Source organism: Muscardinus avellanarius, assembly GCF_963383645.1.
Source record: "Muscardinus avellanarius genome assembly, chromosome: 6".
Lineage (NCBI taxonomy): Eukaryota > Metazoa > Chordata > Mammalia > Rodentia > Gliridae > Muscardinus > Muscardinus avellanarius.
Window position 1 is genome coordinate 99363102 of NC_137791.1, and position 21155 is coordinate 99384256.

At 33.9% G+C, this 21155-nt stretch overlaps 1 protein-coding gene across 1 annotated transcript in view; it reads right to left on the minus strand.

Moving 5' to 3' along the window:
• Window positions 1-21155, minus strand: part of GABRB1 (gamma-aminobutyric acid type A receptor subunit beta1) — a gene marked incomplete at both ends in the record, with an annotated part of 422118 nt that overhangs the window by 89657 nt on the left and 311306 nt on the right. The gene's annotated exons all lie outside the window — the stretch shown is intronic.

Here is a 21155-nt window from a genome sequence, read left to right on the forward strand (position 1 = left end):
TTTTAAAAAGAAATAGGAAGTCTTAACAAATCAATAACAAATATAGAAATTAAATTAGTAATCAAACTTTCAAAATAGAAAAGCCCAGAGACCAGATGGCTTCATGGGTGAATTCGACCAGACATGTAAAGAATTAATACTAAGTCTTCTTAAAGTCTTCTAAAATGAAGAAGGAACACTCAGAAACTCATTCCACAAAACTAGAACTGTCCTGATTCTAGAGCTAATGCAAATACATACAAGAAAAGAAATCTGCAGGCGTGGTGGCGCACGCTTGTAATCCCAGCATTTGGGAGGCTGAGACCGGAGGACTGCGGTTAGCAGACAGCCTCAGCTACTTAGTGAAGCCCTCCGCAACTCAGTGAGACCCTGTTTCAAAATAAAGAATAAAAAATTGGGCAGGGGGAATAGCTCGGAGGTCAAATGTCTCTGAGTTCCATGCCCAGACCCGCAAAACAAAAAAGAAAAGAAAAGAAATCTATAAGCCAATATTTCTGAAGAACATGATGCAAAGGTCCTCAAAATTTACTATAAAATTAAATTTAGCAGTACATCAAAAGGTGTATACACTGTAACCAAGTGGTATTTATTCCTAGATATAAGTATGTATAAACAGCAGTCAATCAGTGAATGCCAAGGTAAAAAACGTAAAAAGTCAATGGAAAAGAGGGTACAGGCAAAACGAATTAAGATGATATAGCCTAGTAAAATAAAAATCATTTGACCATCTCAGTAGATATAGAAAAATGGAGAGCTTTTCTTTAATATCTGGACTGAGACAAGGATGCCCAGTTTTACCACTGCTGCTATTTAACATAGTACTGGCAATATTAGTCAGAGTAATCAGCAAGAAAAGGAAATAAAAACATCAAAACCATAAGGGAATAATTAAAACTATCTCTTTGTAGATGGTACGATCATATATGTAGAAAACTCTGAAGACTCCACACACCACAGAAACAAACTGTTGAAATTTATAAATAAATTATGTAAAGTTGTAGGAATTAAGTAAAGTTGCAGAAAATGCAAAAATCAGTGGTGTTTCTAAGACATCAAAAATGAAATCTCTGAAAGAGAAAATAATAAATATATCCATTTATTTTTCAGAAACAAGAACACATTTAGGAATAACCAAAGAGAAGGAAATACCTGGGCATTGAAAGTTATAAAAGTTGATGAAGAAAATTTAGAAAAACAAATAAATGAAAATATATCTCATTTTCATTGGTCAGAAAAATTAATATCGTCAAACTGTCCATACTACCCAAAGAAATTTCTAGGTTCAATGAAATTTCTACCAAAATACTAATTTTATTTTATAGAACTAGAAGAAACAATCCTAAATGTTTTGTAGAACCACAAAAAAATCCCCAATAAGCAAACTAATCTTGAGTAAGAAGATTGAAGCTGTTATCAATTTACATTCCTAACAACAGTGTACAAATAGTCCCCTTTTTCCACCTCCTTGCTAAAATTTAATGAATTTTTTGTTGTTTTTATAGTAGCCATCCTAACACATGTGAGGTAACATCTCATTGTAATTTTGATTTTCATTCCCATCTAATTAGAAATGTCGAGCACCTTTTCATCTGCTTATTGACAATCTCAATTTTTTGTTTTTTTTTCTTTTCTTACACTACCATTGGTGCACTGTACTTATATATCAAAGTGACTCAAAGTGTTACATACATACATGCACACATTACAGTGTATTTACTTCCATATCCCACCTATCTCCTCCTTCCTCCTACCCCATACATATTAATGGAATTTGTAGTGATATCGTCATGTATGCACCTAACATTATTTGAATGATTTCCTTCCCCAAGACTACTCTCCCTCAACCCCCTTCCACCATTCTATTGGTTTCTCTCCTTTGACTAAGAAAACCTTTTGTTTCCATTTTCCTTCTAGCTGCCACATATGAGAGAAAAACATAGGACCCTGACTTTCTTCAGCTGGATGATCTCATTTAGCATAGTATTTTCTAATTTCATTCATTTTCCTACAAACGACATAGTTCTGTTTTATTTATAGGTGAGTAAAATTCCATTGTGTGAATATACCACCTTTGTTATCCATTCATCTGCTGATGAACACCTATATTGGTTCCTTAATTTGGCTATTGTGAATTGTGATGCTATAAACATGGGTATGCATTTATCACTATGATATTCTAACTTTAATTCTTTTAGAAAGATACCGGGGAGTGTTACAGATGGATCATATAATGGTTCTATTCATAATCTTTTAAGGATCCTCCATACTGATCTGCATAGTGGTTGTACTAATTTATGATCCCACCAAGAGAGTATAAGAGCTACTATTTCCTCACATTCTCGCCCACATTTATTACTTTTTGTGTTTTTGATGATTGCTATTCTAATTGGAGTCAGATGCAGTCTCAGGGTAATTTTGATTTGCATTTCCCTGATATATAATGATATTGAATATTTAAAAAATCATTTTTGGCCATTTGTATTTCTTCTTTTGAAAAGTGTCTATTCAGCTCAATAGCCCAATTTTTATTGGCTTATTTGGTATTTTTTGGTGTTAAGGTTTTTTTTTTAGTTCTTTATATAGTATAGATATTTATTCTCTATCAGAAAAATAACCATCAAAGATACCTTCCATTCTATAGGCCCTCTCTACTGACACTTGGTTTTATCCTTTGCTGCACAAAAGCACAATTTGATGGTATCCCATTTATTGATTCTTGATTTTATTTCCAGAGCTTTAGGGGTCCCTTGGTAAAGTTACTACTAGTGCCCAAATGTTAGGATATTGGCCATATTTTTTCTTCTAGTATTTGCAATGTTTTTGGTTTAATTTATAGTTTTCTGATGCATCTTGAGTTGACTCTTTTCAAAGTGGGAGAATGGGGTCTAATTTCATTCTTCTACATATTTGAAATCCAGTTTTCTTGACCCCATTTGTTGAAAGGCTTTTCTTTTATCCAGTGTATGTTTTTAGCATCGTTGTAAAAAATCAACTGGCTATGTGTGCAAAGATTTTTTCTTTATCCTCTATTTCATTGGTCTATATGTCTGTTTTTGTGCCAATTACTATGCTCCTTTTTTTTCTATAGCTCTGTAGTAAAATTTGTGATGCCTTATTCCTCAGGGTTGCTTTAACTACTCTGGATCTTTTGTCCTTTCACATGAATTTCGGTGCTTTTATTTTCTTTTTAGCTATGTTAAGAATGACATTGGTACTAGGCATGGTGGTGTATGCTTGGAATCCCAGCATTTGGGAGCTGAGACCAGAGGATCCACGATCATGGTTCACCAACAGCCTCAGCTACTTAGTGAGGCCCTTCACAACTCAGTGAGACCCTGTTTCAAGAAATAAAAAAGACTGAAAAACAGGGCTGGGGTGTAGCTTGGAGGTATAATGTTCCTGGGTTCCATCTCCAATACTGTCAAAAAATTGGCACTGGAGTCGGGCGTGGTGACGCATGCTTGTAATCCCCGCGCTTGGGAGGCTGAGACAGGAGGATCGCACAGTTTCAAAGCCAGCCTCAGCTACTTAGTGAGGCTCTCAGCAACATAGTGAGACCCTGTTTCCAAATAGAATATAAAAAAGTAGGTCTGGGAGTATGGCCCAGAGGTAGAAAGCCTCTTGGTTCCACCCCCAGTAACACCCCCCCAAAAAAAAATTGGCACTGGTATTTTAATATGCAAGGCATTGAATTTGCAGATTGCTTTTGATAACATGGCCATTTTGATAATGTTTATTTTCCCTGTCTAAGAACTGTGGTGGGCGTGTCTTTCCACCTCCTAAAGTTGAATTTTTTCTTTAGAGAAGTATCTTTTTAGGTTGTTTGCCTATTTTTAAATAAAGTTAATTGTTTTGGGTGTTGATGTGTTGACTTCCTTATACATCTTTATTATTTACATGGCTTGCAAGTATTTTCTTCCATTCTACAGGATGCCTTTATATTTTATTGATTGTTCTATCTGCTATGCAGAGCTTTTTAGTTTCATATAATCCTACTCTATTTTTGCTTTGGTTGTCTGAACGTTGGGATCATATCTAAACAATTATTACTAAAAAATGTAAAAATGGGTTTCCCTTATGTTTTATGCTAGAAATTTTAATGTTTATTTTTATGTTTAGGTTTTTTGTCTATTTGGGGTTGATTTTCAAGTATGTTATAAGAGAAAAATTTCATTTCATTCTTGTTCTTTGCTTTTGCATGTGGCTACCTAGTCTGTTAAACAGTAGTTGTTGAAGAGATTATCTTTTTCTCATTTTGTGTTCATGGCAGACTTATTCAAGATTAGTTAATTAGAAATGTATGGTTTTATTTCTGGGTTCTCTGTTCTGCTTAATTGGTATATGTATATGTTTTATGCCACTATCTTAATATTTTGATTATTATAGATTTATATTATAATTTAAATTCCAGGGATGTGAAACCTTCAGCCTTTATCTCAGGCCCTACTGATTATGAGGTTAACTCTAATTTTTTTTTTTTATGGTTTTGACATAAGTGCCTGAATTTTTTGGTTTTTCTTTATTGTTTTGAGGTAAGTTCCACCTATTTTTGACAGTTTTTATCATGAAAATATATTAAAACTTGCCATATGTTTTATTTGTGCATCTTTTGAAATAATCATGTTTTTGGCTGGGCATGGTGGCTCAAGCTTGTAATCCCCGCACTTGAGATGCGGAGACAGGAGGATCGCACAGGAAGCCAGCCGCTCTGGCTCAAGAGACCCTGTTTCCAAATAAAAATATAAAAAATAGGTCTGGGAGGGTAGCCCAGAGGTAGAAGGGCTTCCAGGAACCCCAGTACCACACAAAAAGAAAAGAAATAATCATGTATTTAACATTTATTTGGTTAAGTCAGTATGTCACATTGATTAATATTCATATGTTGAGCTATCCTTGTATTCCAGAAATAATCCCACTTGATCATTGTTTATGATCATTTTAATCTGCTTTTGAATTTAGTTTTTTGCTAGCCTTTTATAGATTCTATCAAATTCATAATTAATATAATTAACTAATTTTCCATAATAGCCTATGATGTCAGTGACATCATAGTAAAGCTGTCTATAAATGTTGTGAGTAAATATTTTGAAGGTTGGCATACTGGGTTGACTCTTAAGTTTTTTTCCACTAGTGGTATGAGTTTGCATTAAATAAATTATCTTCATGAGGCTCAGTGCCTTCATCAATCAAAGCACCTACTACTAAGGATTTCTGAGAGGACTCATGCGGTTAATGTGTGCAAAGCTCTTAGCCCAGTGCTCTATACTTAATAATGCTTATTATTATAGCTGCTATTATCTCACTGCCCTTTCCATATTACTAGTGTCTGAAAAATGTCTCTGACAATATTTACAAATTTTTGGGTAGAAGGAATGTATACTACAATTCAAAGCCTACCTTCCTCTCCTGCCAGAACCTAATACAACAACAAAGAAACCAGCCTTGTATGACTTATGATGCTTCACATTCCCCACTATTACAGAGATTTTTCAGATTTGTTTCTGAAACCCTGGCCCATTTATTAGGCAGCATATAACCAGAGAAGAAATACTGTCCTGGAATCAGTTTATAACATATTTGTCAGCTTCAGTAGAGATTATGTTCTTAGGCTAAATTCTGGCACTTGAATTCCAAATATCCTACCTGGACTTCCATTATCCCTCTATTTTATCTTTTTGGAGATGGTTTACTGGTGTGTGGAGTCTGAGAATCACTGAAATTCATATGGATTGTGCACTCTTACATATGTTTTATAGCACTTTGGAATTGGTAACATTTTTTCAAAAAATCAAATGGTTCTCCCTATATAATTTAAAGAGTTCAAAAGATCTATATTTAATAAGTTATATTTCTACCTTAACTCTCTTTCAGATTTATATTCTATGCTGGGTTACAGTTTGATACTAGAATTTAGTAGGTGAAGGCCAGAGATGTTTATAAAAATCTCCCAATTCATGGGACAGCCCCTAAGAATAAAAAAAATTAGCTGTCCCAAATTGTCAGTGGTGTTAAGGTTAAGAAATCCCAGTGCAATGGTATTTTTCAAATATTTTTTCTCTGTGGAAACTTTGTGGTGTGTGTGGTACTGGGAATTGGATCCCAGGACATTTTACCTCTGAGACATTGCCATCCATATTAATTTTTTGTTTTGAAGAAGCTTCTCAATAAGTCTTAGAGGGCATCACTAAGTTGCTGATTCTGGCCATTAACCTGTGATCTTCCTGTTTTAGCCTCACAAGTACTAGGATTACAAGCACCACCATAGCCAGCAGAAACTTTAATAAAATGAAATTTTGTAGGCAACCTCAATAGATTAAGTGCAAATGGAAAAAAATAAAAACATATTTTATTACTTTAAAATGACTTTAAAAGTTCAAATGTTCCATCAAAATTTAAAGCAGAAACTATGATGAGAATTATGATATTTTTATCTCTTGCAGCACCAATTTATCTCTGTATTTTCTTTGTAGCTTGTTAAAAATATTAATAAATAGTGAAGTATTGCTTTTAGAAATCTTATATAACTAAGACTATGCAAAACTGAATTGGGGAAATAAAAACAACAGCAACAACAAAAAAAACAAACACTTGTACTGAGAAACCACATCTAATAATCAAGGAGTCTTTGCAAATAGTCCAGGAACAAACATGGGTGGTTTGTCTCTGGAGGTGGTTAATGATGAATTAGAAGAAAATTACTTGGTGCTCCATGTAGCATAAGTTAGCCTGATGGCACAAGTTAATATGATGGTTTTCAATGTGTTAAAATGTGGCATAGGAAACATTACAGTGTACATGCTTCATATTATAGTTCAGTTATAATGTTTTTGAATACTTTGTGCATTATCATCTCACATCATGATATAGTTTGTAGTGATTGTGACACACATGCACACGGCATTGGTGAGCTTCCCCCAGCGTCCTCCCCGCTCCCCTTCCTCATATCTAATATTGAGAATGACACTGGTATTCTCATATATGTATGTAATGTCAATGGAAGTGTTTCCTTCATTGATTCTCCCTCTCCCCAACCCTCCCCTAGAACACCTCCTTGGCTGCATTAGAGTTTCCCCTCCTTTAAAGTCCCTCTGGTATCTCCATTACTCCCCTGGCTTCTTCATATGAGAGAAAACATATGATCCTTCACTTTCTGTGACTTGCTGATCTCACTTACTATAACATTCCCCAGGTCCATCCATTTTTCCTACAAAGGATATATTGTATCTTCTTTATTGCTGTGTATAGCAATTATAATATTAGACACTATTAGAATCACATAAATTTTTGGATCAATTAAAGAGCTTTAGGAAGACTTTAGAATTCATTTGTGTTAATTTGGTTAGCATATCTCACTTAATTTACCTAATTTTCAGACAAATGTTATCTTGTTAGATAACCACTTCCAATCAAATTAGAACATGTACTGAAATCTTAAACTGGACTACTAATTTGCAAGTTGGGGAGCTCTGGAGTTTTTACAAAGCAGCTTTCAAACTCAAAAAAGTATTATATATAAAGTAAATGATTAAATTTCTCATGCATATGGTTATTACCATGATAAAAATAAAATTTTACAAAGAAAAATTGCTGAAATTTCTGTTGCTGTTATGATCAATCAGAAATCAACAGGCAAAAGACACTGGTATCACCATGGGAACCTATGAACCATACCAAAACTTGACTATGACTTGATGTTTTTTTCAACTCTTATTGCCTGGTTATTGTTTGCTTTTCCTTCTCCCAAAACCCATCGTGATATTAAAGAGAGTTGAGTGATCATCACAGCTCAGCCAACGAAAGACTCAGCAACTCCAGGAATGTTAAGAAACAACTCCCCCCTTGACATTTGTTCCAATTTTCAAACTCCTTTTTTTCTTGCTCTTAAAGATGTTTATTTGGAAATATTGATATCATATATGACAAATAAAGTTCACCGGATAATTCATTTCTTGTTTCGCAGAAATGAGTTGGGTTAACACTATTACAGTATTTTAATGTGGATTTCCAAATATTGGTCTCGCTTATCAGTCTTACAGTTATAACAATTCAATTTTCTTAATGTGCTCAAAGCAGGGTACTAAACTTTGGAAAACAAATGCATAAAAGTGTGATGAATAAAACCAGAATGTCAGTTTGTTAACTTCCAGAAAGATCTATAAGTTTCAAATAGAATTAAAACATTCTCTATCTCCATGAACAAATTTTCACAAGAAGCTTTAAACTAGAGGATTATTTCCTGGAATAAGAAGAGCTGTTAACAGCTGGTATCATAGAATTTGATATTCTAGTGTCTGTATTGACATTCATTTCAAAGAGCTTAAGTATCCTCACTTCCGTGCTGCCTGAAGACCACAGACAATGACTGCTTCTCTACCCTGGTTTTAGTTTTGGCTTCCAGGGCTTCCAGTAGCCTCAATGGCAGATCTTCTTTAGATAGTTAATACCAACAATCCAGTTCCCACGAAATCTTGACCTGACATACATTCTGACCCTTTAGAAGTAGTTCAGAATTTTCTACTTCTCACTAGCTCTTCTCACATGGTGCCTCATTTAGCCCTCAAGAATTTCTAGCAACTGACTCATCTTCCAGCATTCAGAGTTTTATCTATTATCTGTCTAGTTACCAGAAAATCCACACACAGTGCCTTGATTCTCCGGTCTGCTTCCATTTTGAAACATCACTGGGAGAATGAAAATGTTATCTTAAAGCTACATTAGAAAACAGAGTTATATGGGCTGCCCCAAAGTTCAAGTAAATGTTGTAGCATCTTCATGATCTCTGATAAATAAGACCTTAATAATGTGATACATTTCTCTAATATGTGCTAAACTGATCTACACAGGTAACAATTCCTCACCAGCAACCAATGATTAGGTACAGTTAATGAGAAGTAGACCTTATGGGTCATTTTGAAAAAAGTTCCACAAATTACTGTTAGGTCCATAAAGTAAATCAGGAAGAGTAAGCCATGGTAATAGGCATCTGTAGCCCCAGATACTCAGGAAACTAAGGCTAGATGTCCAATGAGCCCAGGAGTTTGGAACCAGTCTTGGCACCATAGTGACCTGTCCCTTCAAACAAAGTAACTAACACACTAAATACAATTCTCTGTGAGTTTTTACAAAAAAAGTTTAAATACAGTAGATATTCAATAAATACTCACTAAATAAGCTCTATAATTAGCACAATTATTTGGCCACATACAATTAAATAAATGTTTGAAAAAGTAAAAATAATTCATAGGTAAGTATCTCTTAGGTTACTATGATTCATCTTGGGGGTGGGTACTGGGGATTGAATGTAGGGGAACTCTACATCTGAGCTATACTTTATTTTAAACAGGGTCTTGCTAAGTCACTAAGGCTAGCCTCAAACCGGAATTCTTCCTGTCTCAGTCTCTCAAGAACCTAAATTACAGTTGTGCACTACCCAGTCTGGCAACTGTTATTTTTATGAGCTTTATTCCTATATTTTTATTTATTTTTCCATATTTTATTTATTTATATGTGGAACATAGAGAAAATGGTGTACATTTATATTGTGCTTCGTGCCCTCTCCCTCCCATTCCCCTTCCGCCTCCCAATAACGAGTGTCCAGGTTAACCATGCTATATGTATACTATTACACATATTCAGATGTAGCTCCTCCATTGATCAACCTCAGCTTTCTTCCTCTCTTATCCTTCCATTCTAGTTTTGCTGAGATTTCCCCTCCATCATCTAGAGTCCCTCTGGTATTACCACTACTCCCTAGCTTGGGCATAGTAAAGAAAACATGTCCCTTCTCTTTCTGTGCTTGACTAATCTCACTTAACATAATGTTCTCCAGTTCCTTCCATCTTCTTTCAAATGCTATTATTTTATTCTTCTTTATAACTGAATAGAATTCTATTGACTGTATTTCACATAATTTTGCAATCCATTTGTCTGTTGATGGAGACCTAGGTTGGTTCCATATTTTGGCTATTACAAACTGTGCTGCTATGAACATGGGTATGCATGTTACCGTAGTTCTCTGATTTCAAGACCTTTGGAAAGATACCCAGGAGTGGTATAGCCGGATCATATGGTGGATCTATTCCAGTTTTCTAAGGAATCTCCACACTGATCTCCATAACAGCTGAACTAGTTTTCACTCCCACCAACAGTGTAAAAGAGTTCCTCTTTCCCCACATCCTCGCCAGCATTTGTTGTTGTTTGATTTCTTTATGCTTGCCATTCTGATTGGCTTAACTTAGGTTAAGTGCAAACTGCCAAAAATATTTGTTGAGAATTGGAGAGAAGCTATGAAAATATACATACAGTCACCAGGGGCCCACTGGGATCTCTGAGAAGAAAGGATCATTGAGACTCAGAAAGCCCCCCCCCCCATACAAGCAGGTGCTCATAAATCCAAATAGAAACCTATGCAACAGAGAGTTGGGTTCTGCTGCTTTAGAATTTTGGTGTTTCTAGGTTTTGTAATGTTCATGGTTACATGAACTGAGTATATAAGCCCCTCGTGAGAAAAAAAAATGCTCAGCAAGAATTTCCCTATTACCAACAAAAAGAGAGATATTCCTGAATAGAGTTTTGTTGGGCTCTTCTGTATTCTGGGTGAGAAGCAACAATGCACATCTCGCACATCTCTAAAAATGATTGCGCCTGTGTTTCTATTTGTTATCCTTGTCTAATATGATTTCCAACAGTGGTTAGTCACCTCTATAATTGATTAATACGTCTACATGGACATGATCTCACACTGATTGAAGCAGGCTGATATTATAAATCTTCTATGAATTAAAAGTGCCAAAAATCACAAAACTGGATAGGATGAGGGCTTGAAGGTTAAATTATTTTTAAAATTCTGTTTCTAACTTTCTCACTCAAGGTATTCATTTCATATGTGTGAAAATATTGCTGGAAGATAGTAAATTAAAGTAAAATAAAGTAGAACCAGCTACAGGCAAAAATATTAACTAACTGTTCTTCTAAAAGACAGATTTCCCAGAGGTAGATTCATGATAGCATAACGTTCATTTGTCTTCTTTCAAAGACATTTAGAAGGGCTCACATTATAATCCAATTTATTGACATTTTGAAGGTTAGGTCAGAACACTATAATGGGCTGTTAGAACTGTGGTCCCATGATACTTTGGAATGAACAGAAATGATATTGCTATATTATTCATTTATTAAAGTTTATGCCACATGGTCACTGACCTTAAAAGTCACTGAAATCACAAATCATGTACATGTAACATCTGAGGGTGGCATAATTCTCATTGCTGACAAAACACAATTCAGAAATCTTATCTCATAAGTAGCTTAAAATCTAGGTAAACATATATACACAGAGAAATATACAAGTGCACACACATATACACATTGAAAAAACACATTTTCAAATATAAATGTAAACTTAAATGAATTATATATTGAGATTTTCCTATAGCCTTTAATTTTATAAGAGCTCTCCAAATTTAAACTTTATATATATATATATATATATATATATATATATATCATGATTATACAACTTAATAGAATCTGTGTGAAAGGAATATGAGAAATAAGAGGGAGAAAATCTTGACAATGCTGAGTCCTATTTACATCCCTAACACTGATGACATTGTTAGTGAGGAACAGTTAAAGGACTGACATATAAGCATCACTTCATGAAGTGTGCTTGGCCTATAGCTCTGGTGTTTAGGCTACATCCTTAATCCATGTTAGGTACATTATCTAAAGAAACTGATGAGAGAAGGATGGGCTAGCTTAAGTCATGACGAGGGAGAATTTAGAAGAGGGAAATTCCTTAATGTACATTCACAAACATATCAAAGTCAATCACTAAGCTAAACATGAGAAGGAGGGAGGAGGAGGGAATGGCATGGGAATTGAGGAAGGGCTAAATGAGTGATGTGTTCATGTATGTCTCTATCATCTTGTACCTCATTAAGATGTATGACTACAATACCCAATAAAAAGTTGACAAAATAAAAATAATATTTTCCAGCTAATCCTAAGCATCCACTGAAATAGATTAAAAGCAGTTTTATCTTTATACTTCACAGTAAACCTTATTAGGTGGTATGTAGGCTAGTCTGTTTAGGAAAATATGTTGGTATGTAAAGGTGAAATCTTATGGACATGAGGAATGTTTAGAAAACAAATACAGATAGACTGTTGTGTGAGATTTAAAAAAAATTTAGGTGTGGAGAAGTAAATGGTGGAATAACATAAGAATAAAAACAGTCAAATATGATGCTAAATTTTAAGATTTTTTTTGCCTTTCTCTGATAATACATTTTCTCTGTTAACCTAAACCAAGCCTGATAAACCCTGGTGTACACCTGCAAGTGCATGTGCACGTGGACACACGTACACACAAAAGCCTTCTGTGAACATTTTATCTTTATTCTTGGAATGATGAAAAGTAACTGAATTCCATATTTTGAAAGCATTCTTGGACAATATTTTATAAATTTCATCTATAAACCAGTTGGATTTCACTACACCAATTCACTACAGGAATCCAGAGATGTCCAAATCCCATACGTCCTTTGAGAAGCCTTGGGAAATATATTAAACTTGCATTAATAATGGACTGCTCATCTAATCTATTTCTTCCTTGATGTAGAGGGTCGGAGTGGCTTGAATTAATATTATGCTAAAATCCTTTGTGATGGGGACTATATTAGCACCTTATATACTGTATTAGTTTCTTATTGCTGGTGTGCAAGTTACTCAAGTTTAGTGGCTTAGAACAACACAAATTTATTTTTTTTTACAGTTCTGGAAGTAAAATATCCTAAAATCAAAGTATTAGCTGTGTTCCTTCTGGAGGTTTCAAGGAATCATATATTTGTTTGCCTTTTCAGCTCCAACAGGCAGTTTTAATTCTTTGGACCAGGGACCATTTCCTCCATACTCAAAGCACATTACTCCAACCCCTGCTCCTTAAATCTCTTCATTCCTTCTGTAAGAACTCTATGTAGGTATCCCTCAACAGATGAATGGAATGTGAAAAATGTTATATACACACAATGGAATTTTATTCAGCCAAAATGAACAAATTTATGTCATTTGCAGGGAAATGGGTGGAGCTACAGAGTATTATTTTAAGTGAGACTAGTAAGTCTCAGAAAGTGATGGGCCAATTATTATTTTTCAACAATATTTAGTTAAAAGATTATTATTTCCACCACCAAATCTTCGTGGAAACCTTGTCAAAAATAACTTGACAATATAGGGAAGAAGTTAGCTCTAGGCTTGTATTTAACTCCAATGGTCTATATATCTGCCTTTAGAACAGTACTACACTGTTTCAATTATTGTAGCTTTATATGGTTTGAAATCAGAAAATATACATCTTCTAGCTTTGTTTTTGCTTCGAGATTGTTTTGGGTATCTAGAGTCCATATTCCATATCAGGATAGATTTTTTTATGAAAAATAAATATATGATAGTTTCACCTAAAAAAAAGGAAAAAATATTCTCTGGTAAGAAAGAAAGCAAAAAGAAATATTGAAATATTATCTTTAAGTCATCAAAAGCTTGGTATCAGACAAATGAAACTGTTATGTGAGATTATCATTTTTAATTTTGGATAAATTGCTATAATACTAGATGTCAACCACTAAGCCAAGCATGGGAGGGAGGGATGGGGAGAGAATGGGGTGGGGATCGGGTGGGGGCTGACTGGGCGATGTGTGCATGTATGTCTACAAAAGTTTGTATCCCACTATGATGTATGAATACAGTGCACCAATAAAAAATAAATTAAAAAAAAAAAAGAAAGTGATGGGCCATATGTTTTCACTTATATGTGGAAGATAGAAATTGATAAACAAAAAGGACTTCAAATAAATAAGTGAAGATGCTAGAAGGATAGTGGGAAGAAGGACTTGGGAAGGGAGATGGGGAGATGAAAAAGATTTGGTGGGGGAAAGTTTAAATAACCCTATGTTTATATGTGAAGTTATCAAAACAAAATTTTTTTTTGTGTGTGTGTGGTACTAGGGCTCCTGGAAGCCCTTCTACCTCTGGGCTACACTCCCAGACCTATTTTTTATATTCTTATTTGGAAACAGAGTCTCTTAAGCCAGCGCAGCTGGCTTCGAATGTGCACGATCCTCCTGTCTCCGCCTCCCAAGCGCTGGGATTACAAGCGTTTGCCACCAAGCCCGCTGGGCCAAAAACAATTTTAATACTATGTAAAGGGTCGGGGAGGAAGCTGGGTAAGACTCTAAGGGAACCACACAACGAGTGCTGTGAGCACACACATGTTTCTATCACACTGAATCATATTATGATGTATAAGTAGAATGCATCAAGAAAAAAACACCTTTTGTGATTTTACTTGACCCATCCAGATAATATAGGATAATTTTCTCTTGAAAATGTTAACTTAATCCCAGTTTAAAATCTTTTTATTCTCTCTGAGGTAATATATTTACAGGGCCAGAGAATTAGGACATGGGCATCTTTGGGAGGCATTGTTCTGACTAACACATATGAATTACTTGTTACTAATAATAGTCTTATTATGTTGATGCAATTTTTACCCTAATATCAAAGATGAAGTTCTCGTTGGGTTTATAAAGGTTTTCATTTTGTAAATGATAAAGCTAGCATTCAAATTCAGATATGCTGTAATGAAGAGTAAAGACCTCTCCCAGGATTATATTTAAGCCAGATGAATCTAAGCGGAGAATATTTGGTCCAGTAAACTTTCTCTTAAAAGCTATAAAATAAGTTTTAAGAAATTAAGAGTTGACCTTACCAGATTTTTAGCGTTCACTTAGTTATTTGTAACTCAGGCAACTTGGACAAAAAGTGACTCAATTTAGGTTTGTGATGTTTTATGAACAAAAATGTTACATAGGTGGATGAGGCATAGAATAGGAAAATGAAAGAGGATTATATATGAAATCATAAATTCAGTGATTGGTAAGTAGTAGGTACTTGATTAGTTATATTTTCAAGCTATATTCTTCTAAATAAATAAATAAATATAAGATTACTATTGTAACTACATTATATATTAGACTATAAATTAATACATTATCATACTAAAACATCTGGAAATAAAAAATATATAAATAAAAGAATAAAAACAACACAAAACCTTATTGTCACCATTTATTATTAATTTCTTTTCTTCTAAGAATATTATTACATTTTTTTTGTCTTGGGAATTGAAACCCAGGTATTTGAACATACTTTACCATTGAGCTACATCTCTAGGCCCCTAAGTATGCTGTTTAATAAAGGTGAAATTATATTCTATATATGTATAATTTCATTTTTATGCATTCTGAACCCTATATATATTATTTTTCTTACGTCTTTGATGTCTTACATGAACACAATTTTAATAGCTCCTCAGGATTCTGCCTATAGATATCCCAGGATATACTTAGTAATTCATCTTCATTAGGTACATATCTATTATGCCAGGTGTGGTAGCACATGCTTGTAATCTCAGTACTTGGGAGGCTGAGACGGGGGATCCCAGATTTTGGCTAGTCTCAGCTACTTAGTGAGGCCCTCTGCAACTTAGTGAGATCTTGTTTCCAAATAAAGAATAAATAATTGGGCTGGGAGTGTAGCTCAGAGGTAGAAAGCCCCTGGGTTCAATCCCTACCACTCCTCCCTCAAAAAAACATATCTAACACCTAAACTACTTAATTTTTTCTGGTGAGACTACTTGGCATTTACTATCTCAATGGTTTTTTAAATGTACAGTACATACTATAATCACCAGTAGAAAAAATCTCAAACTTCAAAATTTCTCTTAAAAGCAGTAAAATAATTTTTAAAGAAATTAAGAATTGACCCTATGAAACCAGGAGAAAGCCCATTTTGCCAAAGGAATCATGAACAAAATGAACAAAGCTGGAAGCTTGACACTACCTCATTTCAAACTCTAAAGTGATAATAATAAAAGAGCATACTACTACCATACAAAGACTTCACTCAGTGGAACAGAGCAGAGCTCATAAATGAGCCCACAGAGTCACCTGATATTCAACATAGACCTAAATAGACACATTGGGGAAAAGAAAGCCTCTTTAATAAATCACACTGTGGAAACTGAAGAAGAACCATAGTGGACCATTTATTTTTTAAGTTTTTGATTTCAGGTTTCTGTTTTTCTTTCTCCTTGTTTTGTAGACCTAGTGCTGTATGCAGATGACCCTTTCTCAGTGCAATCCCAGGCAGTCATTTTCAGATAATTAGCTACACTACTACACTAGCTACATAACAAATGCTGTATAAACTAATTATTATTTATTTCTTTTTGGCCAGAGTAATTCATGATTCACTTTGTTAATACAAAAAGCAGTTCATTTATGGGGGCGGGGGTTAGAGTGGACAAAAGAATAATAATAATAGTAATTAACAGAATTATGGGAAGAATCCAGTGTCAGTCTCAGTTATGTTTCACCACGTAGAGAGGGCTGACCTCAAAACAGACTGTCTCCCAATGTATCTATGGAGTCTAAAAGATATATCGAGTTTCTGCGGTGTTTTATATTTCTAGTAACTAATTTGTTGAAATATGTGTTAGGGAGCAGAAAAGAAAAATAAGTCTACTTCCTCTGGTTTGAATCTCATTCTCACTATTTTGATTATTGGGAATTTCTATAGTGGACAAACCATGAGGAATTAAAACAATCACTAGCTCTTTAACAATGATAATGGACCAAGATATTGAAGTAAAAATAGAAATAAAGTTCAAAGAGAATGTTTGCCAGTATATGCAGAATAGTTTACAAAAGAATTTAGAATTAAGAGTAAAAGCAAATAAATGGAGTTTCTTTAAAGGTTATTAATTTTTTGATTATTTATAATACTGCTCTATTGTTTTGTATGATTATTTCTTTTAGAACAAAGAGTTGATGCAGTTACTAAAACATAATCAGAGGCTTCTTGAAATAGTACTCCCAGAGGAACAAAGCCAGAATCAGTAGTGATAGAGCATTAAGATACTGTCTTGTCTGAGGACAATCATTTTATGTAGAGAAACAAAACAAACCCAAAAGCAAATGGAAGGAAGGAGCAAAATTCCCTTCTCCCTATGAAAATCTGAGCAAGCACTGGACCATTATTCTTTTTCTTTATTAGTATGTAATAGATTTCTGAAATTAGGAAATGTTACTTTTGAACAGCAACTATCAGCATTGTGGGATATATCTGACCATTTCTCTTTGATGTCTGTGGACTTTTTGCACGTTTAAAATCATACTAAGGATTCTCTTTTCTTTCCTTTGAATGTTAATATGATAGTTATCTCCTTGACATCAAGATTACAAATTTTTCAATAAGAAACAGTATACTTTATATCAGATGCTGAAATAGTTTTCAACTTTATCAGTTTAAAATAAGGCTAAAATAACATTTTAATGAATGTTATTTTTTAAATGTTATATTAAAATAACATTTTAATGAATGTGATGTTCCATATTTAGGATTATCTCTCTAGGATAGAAACTCATAAGTAGAATTTTATTATATAAGAATATATAAAAAATTTGTGGCATGTTACAAAATATATGATGAAAATACTTAAAGTTATAATTAAAGAGATTTCCAATTCCCTTTCACCATAGCTAAGTTGAATATTGTTTGGTTCATTAAAGAGATGAAAAAAATGGTACTTTTCATTTTTAACAATTCCTTAATTACTACCACAGGGAAATATTTTAACATTTTTATTTATAAGATGTATTTGGAACCTTTATCTCTAGAAGTAAAAATTATTAGTGATGTACAAATTTATAACTAAAAGAATCAATCATACTATTTTACTAAATATCATGCTAGAATGAAGAGCATCCATTTTCAACTAACTTTGCTGCTTTACTACTTAATCAATTAGATGAATAAATATATATTGAATTTAATGTCTCTGTTGACATGTATTGCCATGGTTTTACTGCCAAATTTATTTAGAGGAGGAAAGATCTAAATTACAGAAATAAAAAATTTTAAAAAGCTTAGGTTGCTTTTTAGAGACTATGAACCACTCATCAAATGTAAGTTAATTGGAGGGTAATTATATATTCAAAAAGACAAAGATATGGTGGGGATTTTATACATTTTCAAGTTATTGACTGAGTATTTCATATATCACATTAATAATAAAACATAATTTCTATCTCTGCACTTAGTAATCATATATTCCTAAAAGGGCCATATTTTATGGGCTACAAAATAAAATGAGTTTTCTTTCCCATTAATTTTTACAAGTCCAATGTTGAGTAAATTCTGGAGGCCTCAATATATCATTAAATTGTATCTTTAAAAATAAGAAATAAGCCAGGCGTGGTAGCACACACTTTTAATCCCAGCATTTGGGAGGTTGAGGCAGTAGGATCCGGGTTTGTGGAAAACTTCGACTACATAATGAGGCCCTTTGCAATTCAGCAAGATCCTGTTTCAAAATAATGAATAAAAAATAGGGCTGGGAGTGTAGCTCAGAGGTAAAAATGCCCCTGGTTTCCATACCCAGTACCACACACAAAAATTTGTCTATATAGTAAAGAAATTATAAATTAAAACAATTAAAGACTATTTTTCAGCCATCTGAAATTGACCTGAATTAATGTCTGATAAAAATGAGTGTTTGTGTTCCTACGGGAAAGTTGGAAGTCACACACTCCTGAGGAGAAAATAATTACCTTTGCCATGATAAACATTTTGGTATCTTGATACAACAGTTACCTACTGACCTAGCCAATCTAATTCTAGGTGCCTAAAGATGGGATGGGATGAAGATGGATCTGTAATCTCTCAAGCTTGTCCTCCCTTATTCTATTTCCTCCTCCTTTTGCCCCTTTCATCTTTTCCTCTATCCCCTTTCCTTTCCCTTCTCCTTTACCTTTCTTTTTCTCTTTTCCTTCCTCTCTTTTCCTCTATTTTCTTCCCTTCTTTTTATTATCTTTCTGTCATTCTTTAAAGAAAGCTGAAGCAAATAAGGCATGATATTAATGTATTTTTAACTTCTCCAGTACTTTCCACTTTGATGTCTTCAGATAATAAACGGAAAAATCCTCAAATATTCCCATTAATAACCTCATGTTAAATTCTGTCTTTTTTATTGCCATAAAAGCAATAAAAAGATTAAGTTTTTCTTCACATAAACTTATACTAGTTGGCATTTAGTGGACAATACTTATGACATTCTGAAAGGAATCCCTTCAGTAAAAAGACTATTAACTTATATGCATCTTTGTGTTTGAAATGGATATATATTTTCTCCAAATTCACACACATTTATTTGTTTGATTACTTGCTTATGGTATGACTGCTGCTTGAGTAGATGGTAAAGTCTGGAAAGGAAATGACCTCCTAAAGATTCATTTACCGGGGTCCAGCCCAGTGTGTGGCCCAGAATTCTTATGTAAATTAATAGAATTAATATGAAATTTAAGAAAACACTGAACTCATTTCTTCTGTAAAGAAGACAGAAAAATCCAGTGTGCTGTGTTTATTTATAAAAATGATGCCAATGTTGTTTAGAAAATGCACTTATGGACCTAGAGGAGAGGATACCAAGAGCTGTGTCCATGCATCTGCCTGACACTCTATACCCTGATATGATGTGAAATTATAATCCCCCAAATTAAATTAAAAAAATAGTAAATTAAGTATTTTGGAGGCTGATACAAGAGGATCATAGTTTTGTGGCTTGAGTAGATGGTAAAGTCTGGAGAGGAAATGACCTCCTAAAGATTCATTTACCAGGGTCCAGCCCAGTGTGTGGCCCAGAATTGATATGTAAATTAATTGAATTAATATGAAATTTAAGAAAACACTTAACTTAGCCTCAACTACTTAGTTTAATTAAAAAATAGGGCTGGGGGTATAGTTCTGAGGTAGAATACCACTGGGTCCAATCCCTTAGTAATGAAAAAGTAAAAGAAAAAGAAGATATATTTATAGTAAAGATCTATTTTCCTCAACTGACTAAATTATCTTGTTTTTTTGTTTTGTTTTGTTTTTTGGGTTTTTTTTTTTTTTTTGGTACTGGAGGATGGACCTAAGGACATTCTACCTCTAGGTCTATTTTATTTTATTTTATTTTATTTTATTTTATTTATTTTATTTTATTTTATTTTATTTTTTAATTAATTTATTTTTTTTATTGGTGCATTATATTCATACAACTTATTGGGGTAAAAAACTTGTGTGTACAAACATGTACTCATCGCTGATTTAACCCCTACCCAAATACCACCCCATTCCCTCCCCGTCCCTCCCTTCCTTGCTTGGCTTAGTGATTGACTTCGATATGTTTAAGTACATTGTGTGCTTTAGAGATTTTTCTCTTCCCCCTCCTTTCTCTTCCTTTAGGTTATCTTGTTTGCTCCTCTTTTCTCCCTAACTCTCACATATTAGGGAAAGCATCTGATTTCTTATTTTTTGTGACTGACTAATCTCACTTAGCATAATGTCCTCCAGTTCCATCCATTTCCCTGGAAATGACGTAATTGAGTTTTTTTTTGATGGCTGAGTAAAATTCCATTGTGTACATATCCCACAGTTTTGTAATCCATTCATCTGTTGATGGACATCTTAGCTGGTTCCATAGTTTGGCTATGGTGAATTGTGCAGCTATGAACATAGATACACATGCATTAGTTTGGTAGTTTGGTTTCTTTTCTTTTGGGTAGATACCCAACAGTGGTATTGCTGGATCAAATGGTAGGTGTGTTCCCATTCTTCTGAGGATTCTCCATACTGTTTTCCAAAGTGGTTGCACTAATTTGCAATCCCACCAACAATGTCTTAGAGTTCCCACTTCTCCACATCCTCGCCAGTATCTGTTGTTTGTGTTTTGAATGATTGCCATTCTAGTTGGAGTTAGGTGAAATCTCAGGGTAGTTTTGATTTGCATCTCTCTGATTGCCAGTGATGTTGAGCATTTTTTCATGCATTTATTGGCCATTTGAATTTCTTCTTTTGTGAAGTGTCTATTTAGTTCATTTGCCCATTTTGTTATTGGATGCTTTGTTTTCTTATTTTATTTTTTAAAATTTTGAAACAGGGTTTTGCTATGAGGTTGGCCCTGAACCTGTAATCCTCCTGGCACAGCCTTCCAAGTACTGGGATTACCAATGTGTAGCATCATGCCCAGATTAAAATTAATTTTATAAAATTTG